This window comes from Coenobita brevimanus, chromosome 58 (genome assembly GCF_032717465.1).
Source record: "Coenobita brevimanus isolate Jiangsu-jjx chromosome 58, ASM3271746v2, whole genome shotgun sequence".
NCBI lineage: Eukaryota > Metazoa > Arthropoda > Malacostraca > Decapoda > Coenobitidae > Coenobita > Coenobita brevimanus.
The window spans coordinates 16,639,253-16,655,371 of record NC_137011.1 but is presented as its reverse complement, the minus strand read 5'-3'; positions in this window follow the sequence as shown (position 1 = coordinate 16,655,371).

The following is a 16,119-nucleotide window of genomic DNA, read 5'->3' as shown; positions in this document are numbered from 1 at the left end:
TTGTCACACCTCGTATATATATATATATATATATATATATATATATATATATATATATATATATATATATATATATATATATATATATCAATCCATCTATCCATAATCCAATCCTACGTTGCCCCATGAGGAGCGTAGGAGCCTGGGGCAGGGGCGTCATATGGGGGGGGCAGCGAGGGGCGCTCGCTCCCCCAAGCTTTCTAAGGGAGCCTCCAAATCAACTACAGTTAATGAAAAAAAAATTAAGGTTAATACTGTGAAATTAAAAATAGTTTGTGTTTAGCCTCAATACGTTTTCAGTGAAATATATCTTTTGTGTGTGTGTGTGTGTGTGTGTGTGTGTGTGTGTGTGTGTGTGTGTGTGAGAGAGAGAGAGAGAGAGAGTAATAATCACAATAATACTAGGTATATCAAAGGATGTCAGTGTAAATATGTTCCTAGCTAGCTGTTCAGTTCACTTCAGCATCCAGCTGCCTTTTCTATTGTATTCTGACTGTCATTAATAGCTTTATTCATCTTAGGAAGTACGTACCTGTAGGTAGGAGTCTTAAGAGTTCATTTAGATCGGTGGTTCCCAAAGTGGACGTTGCTTTACTGGTTGAAGAACTTGAAGCTCTACAGGCATCATCATCCTATACTGTATAGTGGAAACATATATATATATATATATATATATATATATATATATATTCAACCAGTAAAGCAACTAACAACACTCACTTAGCCATTACATCATCCCCTAGTCAAGACTCAGATTTTAATTCTGTATATATTCAACCAGTAAAGCAACTAACAACACTCACTTAGGCATTACATCACCCCCTAGTCAAGACTCAGATTTTAATTCTGTATATATTCAACCAGTAAAGCAACTAACAACACTCACTTAGGCATTACATCACCCCCTAGTCAAGACTCAGATTTTATTTCTGTTGATGAACCAGAAGTCACATTATCACATACTATTGCACTGAACCAGGATCAAAAAGATACACAAGACAGTCCAAACACATCAAAAACTCCAGCGACTCAAGCAGTTGATATATATGTAAGTCCCCCTATGATAAACCCAGTCAACCAAAATTGCCAAACTACCCAAGCAATCAGAACAATAGGAAACTGAGAAGTCCCTATTTTGATTTATTTTCTTGGTTAGAACACTCTGTCTCACAAGACGCGTGTTACTGCTCTCCATATAGGTACTTTGCTGGAGCATCTGTTCGTAAGGAGGAAGGATTAGGTAGGACACCGATTATTGATGTTGGAACAAGGAAATGGAAAGATACCAATACCCTTCTCAAACAACATCACGCAAATGAAAGACACATTAATAGTATGATCGCTTGGTCTAATGTCAAGGATATTCAGTCAGGGTCCACTCAGTCTGTAACATCTTCTCTATCTTCAGCTAGGCTACAAGAAACTGAGGACAACAGGGAACATGTAAAGTTACTTTTAAAAGTCACTGCATTACTGGGAAGGCAATGCCTGTCTTATCGTGGATATAATGAGGGTGGTGATACATTAGATTCAGGAAATTTTGTAGAAATTCTTCACCTATCTGCTGAATCAAATCCCTCTCTAAAACAAAAGTTAGATCGACCAGAATGAGTTGACATCAGTTGTTGGAAGACATATCAAGGACATGATTTGTGCTGAAGCACAAGAAGCCAAGTACTTTTCAGTTATGGTTAATGAAAGGAAAGACTCGTCAAAAAAGGAACAGATGGCTATTCTTGTGCGATACTTTAGTGAGGGTATTGTGAAGACACGTGTCATTGGCACCTATTACATGGAAAAAAAAAGGTTGATGCTGCAAGTTTAGCTGATTTTATATATAGGCATATAGAACAATCTGGTTTAATTTGGTATAAGTGTGTGGCTCAGTGTTATGATGGTGCTAGTGTAATGAGTGGGTGCTCTAGCGGGGTTCAAGCAAGACTACGGGATAAAATTCCCCAAGCAGTATACATACTGTACATTGCCATGCACACAGGCTGAATTTAGTACTGGGGGACTGCATAAAGAATACCAGTGGCCTCCCTTCAGTTTTTTCAATTATTAACACACTTTACACATTTATGAAACAGTAACACAGGGAATCAACTTTTCACAGAGGCACAGAAAGCAGAAGATCTTAAGGTTTTGACACTAGAAAGACCTACTGTAACTAGATGGTCTTACTATTATACTTCAGTATCAAAGGTTAAGCTTCGCTATGGAAGTTTGCTGTCAGTGCTTCAAGTTTCAGAGGGTTCTGATTCAGAAGCTGCGGCAGAAGCAAATGGACTGTACAAAAAGTTAGTCTTTCAGGGTCGTAATGGATCTATCTATTACTGAACAAGTCTTTAGAGTTACCAATACTATGTCAGATCAGCTTCAAGCAAAGGAAGTCTTACTATCTCAAGCTTGCTCTCTCATACAGTCAACTATTAAGGAATTGCAGGTCTTGAGAACGGACGAGGTATTCTCTGATATTTTTGACAAATCTAAAGATTTTGCTTCAACATATGAGGCAGATACTAACTTGGAAAATTCAAATCAGTTGAGCAGACCTAAGCCTAAGAGAATTCAGAAGGTATCATCAGGACTAAAGAGCTTCTTAAATGATTCAGCTCTAGGGAGAAATGAGGTGAATACTTGTATTGCTCCAAAGACTGAAATCAAAAGAACCTATTTTGATAGATGGATTTCTCTCAGAGCTTGATATTTGCTTCACACAAAACATGCCCCTAATAGAAGCAAGGAATGCATTTGAATGCAGTTCCAGAGACCTTCTAGAATAATATGAGAAGCTTTCTATTATAGTACAGTCTTACAAAGATATAAACAGATGAAATTCTTCTAGTTTCCCAAGTATGTGTTGCAAAAAGTCAACGAATCTGTTTTAATTATATGAACTCAAACCATTAGACTGTGAGTACAGTATTCAGAAATAGTGAAAATTATCAAAATTCTTCTCATCCTTCCAGTAACTACCGCAGGCAATGAACGACTTTTTTCAGTACTTACCTTAGTCAAGACATATCTAAAAACCTCAATGAGAAATGATCGCTTAAGTGACTTGCTACTTACGGCCTCAGAAAAGGAACTTGTTTAAAATCTTAGCTTTAACACCCTGGTTGATAAGTTTGCAAAGCAGAGATCACGGAAATATCCACTGTTGCAGTAATTTATTCATTTATCAATGCAATAAATATACCTAGTTTAATTTTCAATTTCCTCTAATGAATTCTCATATTAATATACTCTTCTTACTTGAGCCTCTTTCAAATTTAAAAACCATCATTTTATTTCTCCCACCTCTTAGTGTACAGCTTACTTTTTCACATTACTTTATATGGTTCATGGTATTTGGGGGGCTAGTAAACTAAAAGCTTCCCATTTTTAATTCAGTTACAAGTTTACATCTTTTCATTCTAATTTTTATAATAATTATCTCTTCATTGTAAGAATGAAGACAGTTTAAGCTTTCACCAATACAAATATTTTAATTGCAGTTTGGTTTATTATCCAGGTTATTAGCATTTAATGCAGTGATATGTGCTTTACCATGCACTTTAAATTACATATTCAACTTCACACAGTAATACTGCCAATGCTAGAATATCCATTAGTGTGTCATTCAGGAAGTAATTGGTTTAACAAATAATCATATACAGTGTATATATTTGTATACTGCTTTAATTCTCTAAATACAGCTTTGCATGTGGCTTCAAAATGCTCGCTTGCCACCCCATCCATGTGGGGAGTAGGGGGGCCTCCTAAATAGCCTATGCCCTTCCCCTCCAGGAAAATTGAAATGACGCCCCTGGCCCGGGGATAGGCAAGTTGTTCCTGACGTTTAAGATGAGAGTGTCCAGCCTCACTCATCCCTGAGTAGCATTACGTATGCAATAAACCCCAACTATCCCTTGGATATAAACCTTCACTGGCTCAATCCGATAGGAGCGCCTTAATTACCCACTAAACCACCAGGCGCCATAATTTGGTTATATGGTTACCACCCAGCATAGTAAATGGTTTCATATATATATATATATATATATATATATATATATATATATATATATATATATATATATATATATATATATATATATATATATATATATATATATATACCGTCCATGACATTTGCCTCACCGATACACATCTACTTCGTTGGTGGTGCTTGGTGGTGACTATCATCCATTCAGTTGTTGAGTTGCCTGCTTCTTTCTTTACCTTTACTTTATGTACCCCCTCTCATCTTATTTCTTTTATCCTTCCTGTCACTTCTTATTACTCTTCTTTCTACTTCAAGTGACTCTACAATGAGTGACAAATCTAATGGCTTCCTGTACCACAGGAATCCTTTTACAGTGCTGGGTATTCATGCGATGTAGTGCCGCTTTGAAGTGATTGCCCTATACTCTCGTCCTTCCTTCTTCTTTCCTCTTTTTTCTTTCATTCCGTCCTCTTCTGTCTTTCTTTCCTTCATTCTTTTCTCTTTCTTCTGTCGATGGGTGATTCTACACCGAGTGACAAACCAAATGGTTTCCTGTATACCAGGAAACCATTTACAATGCTGGGTGGTAACCATATAACCAAACTATTGCGCCTGTGGTTTAGTGGGTAATTAAGGCTCTCCAGCCGGATTGAGCCTGTGTAGGTTCATACCCAAGGGGTGAGTCAGGCCGGTCGCTCTCACCTTAAATGTCGTGACCAACTTGCCTTGTCCCGGGCTCCAACGGTCTTCATGGGGCAACACTGGATTAGATAATGATGATGATGATGATGATGATGGTAGTATGTATGTAACTAAATAATGTGGTGATGTAAAGCCTGTTAATGTGCCCCTTTTAACTGGTTGAGAAGACGCAAATGAAGCGCCCATACACGAACCAAACTTCTTCCCTCTTCCCCGCTCCTCTCTGTGGCTAGGCACTGTCTACTGCAAAGGAACATAGTTTCACTGCAGGGCATGGGCCTGAGGGGGTGGTTGCTCTCTTGCGATTGATGGGTCTGCTCGACCAGACAGACAGGGATTACACAACAAAAAAAACAACTACTTTGTGCTAATGAGGGACGCTTTTCAATGGTGGCACCTATATGGCTGGGCGGCTTTGAGGCATGAATTTACAAACGTCTCCCAGCTCCTTTCCTATCCCTTGCAAGGAGGATACTCGACTGCAGGAATGGCGACTTATACCTGCAGTTCGGTCAACTCAACATTCAGATGAGCCTGAAGTTACAACAGCAGTAAGAACAATGCATACCTGCTTATTATTACAGTTTATATGCACGTATTGTATTAGTATTGAACATAAGGTTTCTAAGGTGTTTAAAACAATATTTCCGCATATTCTTTTGTCTGCAGGTGAATGTCATTTTTACAGTATTTTACAGTGTTTGGTTCACTTTACAGGGACCAGACTGTAGCACCAGTCCAACAGGGCAATACTCCCAGAGTGCATGGAAAGCTGATGATAGAGTTGGAGCTCCCGTTTCATAGGCCCTCAGGCCTAGTTTCTAACCATTCGCCTTTGCTGAACTTTTTCAGTGTTTCAGTAACACACATAGTAGACCAGCATATTCTCCTATGCAATTTACTCCAACTGTCAACACCAACTAGGTGCATAATACACACTACATTTCCTTTCATAAATTCTTTATAAAAATGGAATCTCAACATCGAGCCTATGAGTTCCCAGGAAGGGGGGGGGGGAGATCATAAAAGTCATCACCATGCAATCCACTCCCGGCGACGACCAAGAGAGATGCTTAAAGCCACACTCTGGTTCACTTCTTCAGTTCTGCAACAGTCGTGGCTTTTCCTCTAGTTTTCTCTCTGTTGAACACCATCTCTCTTCCTCTAAACCTCACCTTCTTTCCTTACTGAGACTCACCTGTCTGAGGCAACTGATGGCAAACCTTTCTCTGTATCTCCTTTCTTTCTCTATGCCCATTCCAAAGCCAAAGATGGTTGTTATGTTAAAGAATGCAACAACATATCTTGCCCTCATGTTCCTGAACTTGAATCTTTTGAATTCTCTACTCTCTAGAGTCTGGCTTTGGTTATGATGTTTCTATGACTAAATATATCTGTGTTGTTTACATATCCCCAATTTCTACTCACTATGAAACATTATTATACTATCTTCCTTCTAGGATGGAACACATCCTATCAAATTCTCCTTTCTCCGAAATCTCTGTTCTAGGTGATTTCAATGTTCACCACCACCTTTGGCTTTCCTTTCTTTTCACTGATTCCCTTGGTGAATAAGCCTACATCTTTTCTATCCTTAATGACCTAGAGCAGCTTGTACAGCACCCTATATGTATCCCTGATGTCCTTTGAGAGAGTTCCAACCTACTTGACCAATTAACCCTTCTGCTTATATTGTTAACCTTTTCTCTCTGTTGGGCTCATTCCATCACAACCCTAACACTTTAACCTTTCCTACCAATCCAGTAAGACTTGTAGTCCCTCCCAAGAACAGGTAGCTTTGGCACTGTGGAGCTGCTGATTGAGAGGCCCCCAGGCAATACTTCTTTAATTTTCCCTTAAATGATTATTGCTTCCATGGTCCAGAGCCATCTTTGTGTGCCTCACACATTACAGGCAATTCTCCTGGGCATGGAATCATACCTTCCATTCTTTGAAATTGTGGATAATGTAAAAAAAATGGGTTAATCACAGCTGTTCTAAAGCTGTTCACAACAAGGAGAGGGCCTGCAAAAGGTACCAGAGCCACCTCATCCCTGAACTGCATCTCTGTTATGTCTGTGGCCGGACTCGTGCTAATTCTGTCCTTTGCTCTGCTAAAAATAATATCATTTGTACTATATTCTCTCAATTATACGACTCAAATTCTTCCCGCTTCTCCTGGCAGCTTGCCCAAAATGGTTCTTATAACTTCACTTCATTTTTCCTCCTCTATTCTACTCTGATGACTCTGTAGTTATTTCATCTACTAATAAAGCAGAACTCAGACTTTTCTCTCCAATTCCACATTAAGCGATTCCAGTGCTGTTCCTTCATCACTTTCCTCCTCTGAATTCCTAATGGCTGACATTAAAATGTCTTCAATTGATGCTTTTTCTGCCCTCACTAGCTTCAATACTAACAAGGCATAGTGGCCTGATGGGGTCCCTCCTTTTGTCCTCAAGAACTGTGCTTCAGTGTTTATACCCTGCCTAAGTAAACTCTTTTGCTTTATCTGTTAACTTGTACCTTTTGTTCTTGGTGGAAGTTTGGTTTTATTAAGCCTGTTCCAAAGAAGGGTGATCATTCCCAGCTCTCTAACTATCGCCTATTTTCTTTAATATCCCATATTTCTAAAAGTTTTAATCTGTTCTAAACAGAAAAAATTCTAACACCCTTCCTATCATAACCTTCCTTTTGATCGTCAATATGGGTTCCGCCAGGGATGCTCCACTGGCGATCTTCTTATCAGACTCCTGGTCATCGTCCTCTCGGGACTTTGGCAAAAGCTTTCCCATTTTACTTGACATCTCAAAGACTTTTGATCAAATCTGGCATAAATCTTATATTTTCAAACTGCCTTCTTACAGTTTCTATCCTTCAATCTGTGTCTATCTCTAGCTTTCTTCCTGGTCGTTCTATAGCTGCTAAGCTGCTGTTGGAGACAGCCAGTATTCTCTTCCTTATGCTGTCAATAGTGATGCTCCTTAGTGGTCTGTCCAATCACCAGCTTTCTTCCCTTAATTCATCAGTGACCTAAGCTGTACAGTCAAAGCAACAATCAGTACCCCCTCCCGCCCTAGTAGCTGAAGCCATGGCCAGTGATGAGCAAGCTAGTGAACAATCGCTCGTCCTCCCGCACCACACCACCCCACCCCAGCCCTTATTAGAAGTTGCTGGTTACGTTTGTGAGGATCGTGGCTGGTGATATAACACTGTGTCCATATCTACAAGATGTAACATTACAGAAAGTAATCTGCAATAATATTTTAATAGTCAGCGTATGAACGGAGATACAAAGTTATGTAAATAAAGGATGATAAAAAAAAAAAAAAAGTTGTCAATATTACAGTGTTATTGTCACATAAATAATTGGCAAAACAGTTTACGACATGTTACCGTCCGTAAGCATCACTCCACCACGCCCCACCACTGTCAGGCTTTCCTAACACGTCCTTACTGTATAGCTTACTGTATAGCCAACAAATCCACGAACACAAAAGAATCAACCAACATGCTTTGAGAACTATGAACAGGTGCACAACAGGATACCTCACATTATAGGAGCGAGTTGTCCGACGATCATCTGTGGGCGTACCCACTCACCCGGCCACCCATTCACTGGGTCATCATTCACGTAGTATAGTGGTAAGTTAAAAATCAATTATCTACAATGGTGTATGATTATGAAGGTATATGTGTCAATGTACAAGTAATATTTTTGTTAAACAAAAATGGATCTTATAGACAGGCATGGGTTACAGAGCAACGTTATCTGTAGTGTTACAGTCCAGCCAACATGCTTCTTGTATATAATATATTTCTTCTTGCAAGTGGAACACTGAGTAATGGTGTGCCAAACTCCTGTCACCTCACGTCTCCACCGCCTCACCATAAGCAACCCTTTACCTAAGGAAACTATCACAATAATTATGCCAGCCAAGCTGGGGCATCGGAGCACCCTGCACATCTCATCCGTACACCTTTCCACGGAAGGACCAATTTACCCAGCCACCAGTGGTGATCCAGATACCCTGTTGCTTGGTTCATCAGTAGAGGTAAGACAAGCCACTTAAAGTCGGCAGGTATTCACGGTTGCCAGACACAATCAGCATCGTTGCTTGTGGTTTTTGCGGTAGATAACAAAACTAACACTGTGATATGAACCATGATAATATGTTTATGGTTCTTATTTTAGGTGATTCCTCCATGATTGTCTGTTTACATCCCCATATAAAGGTCACCTGTGAGTCTGTAAGAATCGTGGCAGGCGATGTCACGAGAACAATGCGAAAATACCATTTTTATATACATACAGGCACACAATAACCGATAATGTTGTGTTGACAGGTGGGCAGCCGGGTGAGGAGGCAGGAACACAGGTGATGATTATATAGGGATTTAATCAGGCAATCATGCAGGAATCACCTAAAATAAGATCCATAGACGTATTAGCATGATTCATATCACACTGTTAGTTTTGTTATCTGCAGTAAAAACCACAGGCAACAATGGTGATTGTCTCTGGCAACCGTGAGTACCAGCTGACCTCACTCTAACCCGCCCCATCCCGTCGACGTATGGGTACGTTGCAATGATTTGCATTTGCCAGTCCCGGCGACATACCAGTACGTCGTGCAATTGCAAGGTCCCTAATTTGCACGATTTTCAATTTTTGCGCGTGATTTTTCGTATGTATACACGGGACACCTTCCTCTATTCCTCTACAAGATGCCAAGCAGGGAAAATGCCTTACACCGCATAACCTCCCCCCTCCCCCCCTCACGCCATTGTCTTGGCAAAGGACCTGTTACCAGTGACCTGGCTAGTAAAGATATTCGGGGCCAGAGTGATTCCCCAATCGATGACAATGTGGAGGACAATGTTTTCATAGCATTAGAAGAAGAAACAGCCAGAAATAATGATCAGGTAATGTGGCAAAAAAAGGTCAGGTATGGTGATTAGTTAGTGAGTGAAACAATGCTTATAATGCCTATATTACTGCTTGAAAACCAATATACTCTCATACTACATATACATTCGTACCAAGTAAATAAATAAATACCATTTATGAGTGGATAAAATAGTTACCCTCCCATAGAACTCGTTTTCTTTGGTGCCAGCATGTTAGAAAACCCAGTCAGGTAAGGAGGAACTCCTACCTGGATTGGGTATTTTAAACCTCAGGTGAGCGATTTCTCTATGAATTTTCGATGTTTCTCACCAAAAGCGAAGGTTTTAGCCAAAAAAAATTTTCTCGAAAATACCTCGGGACTGGGGGATGTCGGAGGTGCGGAAAACCTCGGGACGTGACGGGCTAATTGGCTTGACTTACTGGGTAAGACTTACCGCTACTGATGAGTCAAACACCACTGGTGGCAAGGTAAATTGGTCCTTCCGTGGAATGGTGTATGGATGAGATGTGCAGGGTGCTCCGATGCCTCAGCTGGGCTGGCAAAATGGTTGGAATACTTTCCATAGGTTAAGGGTTCTTTATGGCGAGGCGATGGAGACGTGAGGTGACGGAAGTTTGGCACACCATTAATCAGTGTTCCACTTGCAAGAAGAAATATATTACAAGAAGTGTGTTGGCTGGACTGTAACACTACAGATAATATTGCTCAGTAACCCAGGCCTGTTTATATGATCCGCTTATGTGTTTAATGAGAATATTACAAATGCATTGACACATATGCTTTCATAATCATACACCATTGGAGATAAATGATTTTTAACTTACCACTATACTACTGAACATGTATGATGATCCAATGAACAGGTGGCCGGGTGAGTGGGTGCGCCCGCAGATGATCGTCAGACAACTCGCTCCTACAATGTGAGGTATCCTGTTGTGCACTTGTTCATTTTCAACATATACATTAGCTGTCAAAACGTTTTGGTTGATTCTTTTGTGTTCGTGGATTTGTTGGTTTGCTCTACAGGGAAGGCGTGTCAACAAAGGCTGACGGTCGTGAGGAATGGTGGTCACAGACGGTATTATATGGTAAATCGTTGATATAGGTCCATTTACTTGACATATGCCAACTATTTACATGACATTAATAACGCTATAATATTGACAGAACTGTGTGTTTTTTGTTTCATCATCCTATATTTATACAGTACAACTTTGTATAACCATGTTCATGTGCCAGCTATCAAAACATTACTGCAGATTGCTTCCTGTCATGTTATTTACGGTAATGGTAACTCACGAGAATGTCACATCATGCATCATGTAGATATGGACACAACGTCACATCGCCAGCCACGAACCTCACAGACTTACCTGGAAATTTGTAAACGGGGCTGCGATGGGATAGAGGCGGTGCAGAGGGGGACGGGGGGAGTTTGTTTGCGTGCCTGCTTATCACTGGCCATGGCTTCAGCTACTGGGAGGGGGGGGGTGAAATGTTGGTTTCAACTGTACATCTGATCCTATTCACTCAAACATTGATGACTCCACCCTTCACCTTTCCATTTGCTTTGCACAGCATCCATCTCAGAAGTTACTCTAATAAACAAGCGATAAGGCAAGGCACACCTAATGTCTGACTTGGTTCACATCTCTGACTGAGGTAAAAGTAATTTTTTTTTTTTTTTTCTTTCTTTCAGAAAGTACTTACATCTCTCGACCCGTGAGAATCCACCACAGAAATATCCTCTAATTTTTTATAATACCCAACTCAATTCTGCTTAATCTCTGAACATAGCTGGGGTTCCATTCTCTTGATATATATCTTGGAAAGATCACATTACATCTCTTGTATAATCTGCATCCAAGAGATTAGCTGTGCTAAGCCAACTCCGTGGCTTTTTTACCCTTGCACAGTTGCTGACTTTAAGCACGTAGAGCACAACTCTGAAGTGAGAGGCTCCCCACATACGGCTCTTCTCAACAAGGTGGAGTCAGAGGCTTTTCATCTCATTAACTCTCCTTCTCTTCCTGGCTCCCTTTAATCCCTATCTCTTCGTTGCACTGTTGCATCTTTATTTCTTTTCTAATGCTACTTCATTGGTCACTACTTCTCTGAACTGTCTGCTTGCATCCCACCACTACTGTGGCAGGCGTGTAGCACCCATCTAGCAGCAAACTCTCAACCATTACTCCTAGTCCTTCTTGTATGAAGCAAGTCAACTCTGGAACTGACTTCCTCTGTCTGTATTTCCTGCTACCTATGACCTCCAGTTTTTTAAACGCAATGTGTTCTAGCATCTCAAAATGAATGGATCTTGAATTTGGCTCTCTATTATCTTGTTTGTATTTTTCTTGGAGGGACCAATTTGCAGGGCTTTAGCTTTTGGTTGTTTCTCCGCTGCATTTAAATATTTTGCACATATTCATGTGTCATTAACTGTAAGCATTTTTTACAGTGCTAATCAATGCGAAGATGAATACAGCTACTCAAGTGCTGTTGCTTTCTCTATTCGACACCCTCCTCCTGACAAACAACGAAAAACATGTTACTCCAGGTTAGTACAGAAATCATGGGCAGTTTTCTTGGGAGATTTGGAGGTTTCTTAGCATCTCCTTTTTTATGATTTATTTTGTAATTTGTACTTTAATTCCTTCAGTAAGGTGGTCTATTTTATATTCCATTCTTTGTACAACGAGACGATTTATCTTTTGGAGAGTCATGTATCTGTGGTGGTATTACAGGATACCTTCTAACCCCTTGGCAATGAAAGGTTTTTCATAATCTGCAAAATTCGTCTTAGGTGGCAGCAATGACACAGAAATGTTGTAGTGAAAGAGTTAATATTCCCATGTACGATATTGATATCTTTTTGATTTGGACATAGATTACATAAATAACACTAAGAGATCATAAACGTATCACGTACCAGTATAAAGTAGATGTACAGTTTCTTCTTTTTCATTAAAAGAAAACATGGCAACGGCATACCCAATCCGTCGATATGTATGCCGATTTCGTGGAAATCCCTGTGCTCAGTTTCCCCTATTTCTGATAAGAAAAATAAAAAAAAATCTTGGGAGGGGGTTTCATGCCCCCAAGAATCATTTGCGAGAGTCATGCTCCTCAAACATCGCATTACAGATATGGGTCCATAGTACAACATGTACTAAGATATCAAAACCATATCTGCAATACTTTCAGAGATTCAAATTTTTTTTTTTTTCTGAGAAGGGGTGACTCAATGAAAAATCATGGTTGGAAAGCTATATGAGTATATAGTGGAAGACCTTCCCCGTAACCAAGCAAAATCAGCAGGGAAATTTCATTCAAATCTCCCGTATTTCAGATGATTTTATTTTTTTATTACAGTATGGCTGAGAGTCCATTGAACAACATGTCAGATTCTTATCTGCCCTCCTCTCACTCTTTCTGAGAATTATTAATTTTGTGAGTGGGCTGACCCCTTCCCTAAAATGATGGCTGGAATATTATAAAATATAGTGGAAGTCCATCAGAGTAAACAAACTCACCTGGGTTGTTTATGAGCTTTTTTTTTTTTTTTTTTTTTAATAGGGGCTGACCCCTCGAGAACCATGACGACGGGGACGAGTCATGCTCCCCAAATATCAGTATGCAGTTTCTCTTTGTGTATTTAGAGAAAACATGGAAACTTTATTCCTAATCCGGCGATATGTATACTAAATTCGTTGAAATCCATGTGCTCACTTTCCTGTATTTCTGATTGTTTTCATTTTTGAGAGGGGACTGATCCTTCCAAGAGTCACTGAGGGTTTATGCTCTCTAAATATCGCATTATGGATGAGAGTTCGTTGAACAAGATATACTAAGATATCAAAGCTGTATTTGCCCCCCGTTCACTTTTTATAAGAATTTTTAATTAGGTGAGGAGAGCTGACAGGGTTGGAAAATTGTATACAATGGAAAACCTTCCCAATAACCATACTAACATACCGTACCTGGGAAGTTTCATTTAAGTGTTTCCCCTGTTTCTGATCGTTTTTATTTTTGGGAAGGGTCTGACCCCCCCCCCCAAGAATCATAGGGGTAGAGTCACGCTCCTTAACCATCGCATTATGGATGAGAGTTAATTTTACAACATGCACTAAGGTAGCAGAGTCATATTTGCCCTGCTTCTTGTATTTTGTATCCTTTTTAATATTTGAAAGGGAGGCTGAGCCCCCTAACAATAATGGTGGACATTATTATGTAGTGGATAACATTATCAAGTAACCAACCGAACTGACCTGAGAGGTTTTGTTCAAATCCATCTACTCAGTTAAATTTCTGAACATTTTTATATTTGGGAGGTGGGCTGACTCCCCCAGAATCACTGGAGCGTTCATGTTCCTCGAATATCACATTACGAATATGAGTCAATTGTATACATATACTACGACATCAAACCCACATCTGCCTTCTTTTCATTATTTCGGAGAACTAGCTGGGGGGGGGGCTGTTCCCCCCTAAAATTCATAGTTGGAAAATTATATATAGTGGAAGACCAGGAACCTGATGAACTCACCTGAGATGTTTCGCTGATTTCCGTCACACAGCCCAGGAGGAGTTAAAGCACACACACACACACACACACACACACACACACACACACACACACACACACACACACACACACACACACTGGTGTGAGTATAGCACTACAGTATAGGGCACGTTACCGAAAATGATCACAGGATTGATAAACCACAACAGTAAAAAAAAAAAAAAAGGTCCTAAGGAACCTCTTACACCCATGGAAATGAAACCTGGTGTCATCGCTAGTACTGACTGAAACCATATCCAGGATGCTGTGTCTTAAAAGTACCCACCTCTAAATGTAATTAATGTCCTCATGAAGGATCACGGAGATAGGAAAGTGAAGGGTACCCTATCTTTATAGCAGTTGTTGTGATGCAGCTATTGGGTATAGAGGCGATAGTCACTCTGATCTGAATTCAGGTTTGGGATTGGGTGGCTGCTCTATGAAAACCTGAATGAAGGTCAGACCTAGTCCACCAGAACTACTTCCAACATCTGTCCAGTTGCCAGTGTGACATGGTGAAAATATTTCAAGCATTGCTTCTGTGACATCTCACTATAGAAAATCATTAAAATATGTATTTGTAACTTCCACACAGACATGGATGAAAGAGAAGCAGCGATTATGGAGGCCCTGAATGCTGCTCTTCAGGCTGCATCACAACATGGTGACTTCGTTCTTCTCTTCCTGACTCAGTGTTCAGTGGTATTTGCCATATATAGCCGAATAACGGTGACTAACCAGTAAAATCCAAATGATTCATTAAAGATCTACATAGATCTTATTGTTCGCCTTCAATTCTGTATCAAATAATAATTTGTTGTTCCTAGCCATGAAAACATTTACACAAGTGGCACCCACAAATTTTTCCAGTATCTTGTTTGAGTCATTTACAATTTTATGCATGAAAGTGTTTTTCATTTGAGTTTTATTTAGAAGGTGTTTGGAAGAATTCAGCTCATATGTTGGATTTATGTTACATTTTGAGGACAAAAAAAATTTTTACTTAGTATAAGTACTTGTCAGATTTAACCCGCCGTGTGCCAGTGCGGTTTTAAAACGGTCTGACATAATGCCGCAGTCAGTGCCAGTGCCGTTTTAAAGTGGTTTAAAATAAAAAACTTCACTGTGTCCGCATTTTTCAAGATTCGCGTGTAAAAACTGGCTGGCATGTAAGGTAACTGTTCCTCTACTATCCGCCAGGCTGTCAAGGCCATACACTCACTTGCTCCCCCCCCTCATGCTCGCTCTGCCTCACTCTACCTGTGTGCCTCACCCAGTGCTGTACATAGTGAAGGCATTTTGTAAATATTTTTATGTAAGTGTAAGTTGTAAATATTTTCTTGTAAGTGTAAGGACTATATAGTGAAGTCAAGTTGTAAATACCTTCTTGTAAGTGACAGTACTGTATGTTATGAAGTCAGGTTGTATGGTACCTATCTTCAAGTAAGTGTAAGATAATGCATTCACAGTGAGAAAGACACGCAAATTGTGATAGATGCTGAAGTAATAAGTAATCAGAAAAGTGTACTGAACATTACTATACCTTCCCAGCATAAATACGTGAGTATACCTTACATAGAAAACGGCTTTCTCTCACGTACGTGGTGAGCGTGAGAGAGTGACTATACCTATACACAAGTATGCAGGACTCAATAAAACCCATATCCGAACCTCGGTGAGCATTTTAATGGTGAAATTCGTTGTTTCCACATAAAAATCTATCATTTTAGCTAAAAAAAAAAAGGTCGAAAAATGGCCGGCACTGGGGTGACCCATAGAGCTAAAAATAGCCGGCATGTGGCGGGTTAAAGAGAGACAGAACATTTGTGGTAATATGGAGTTTGGTGAGGGGAAAACAGAGGGAGTGGAGGTAAAGTGTACTTTTTTTTCCTGCACACTCATGGACTCAGGGTGTCCTTTTTGGCAGAATCATGAGATGCCACAATTTT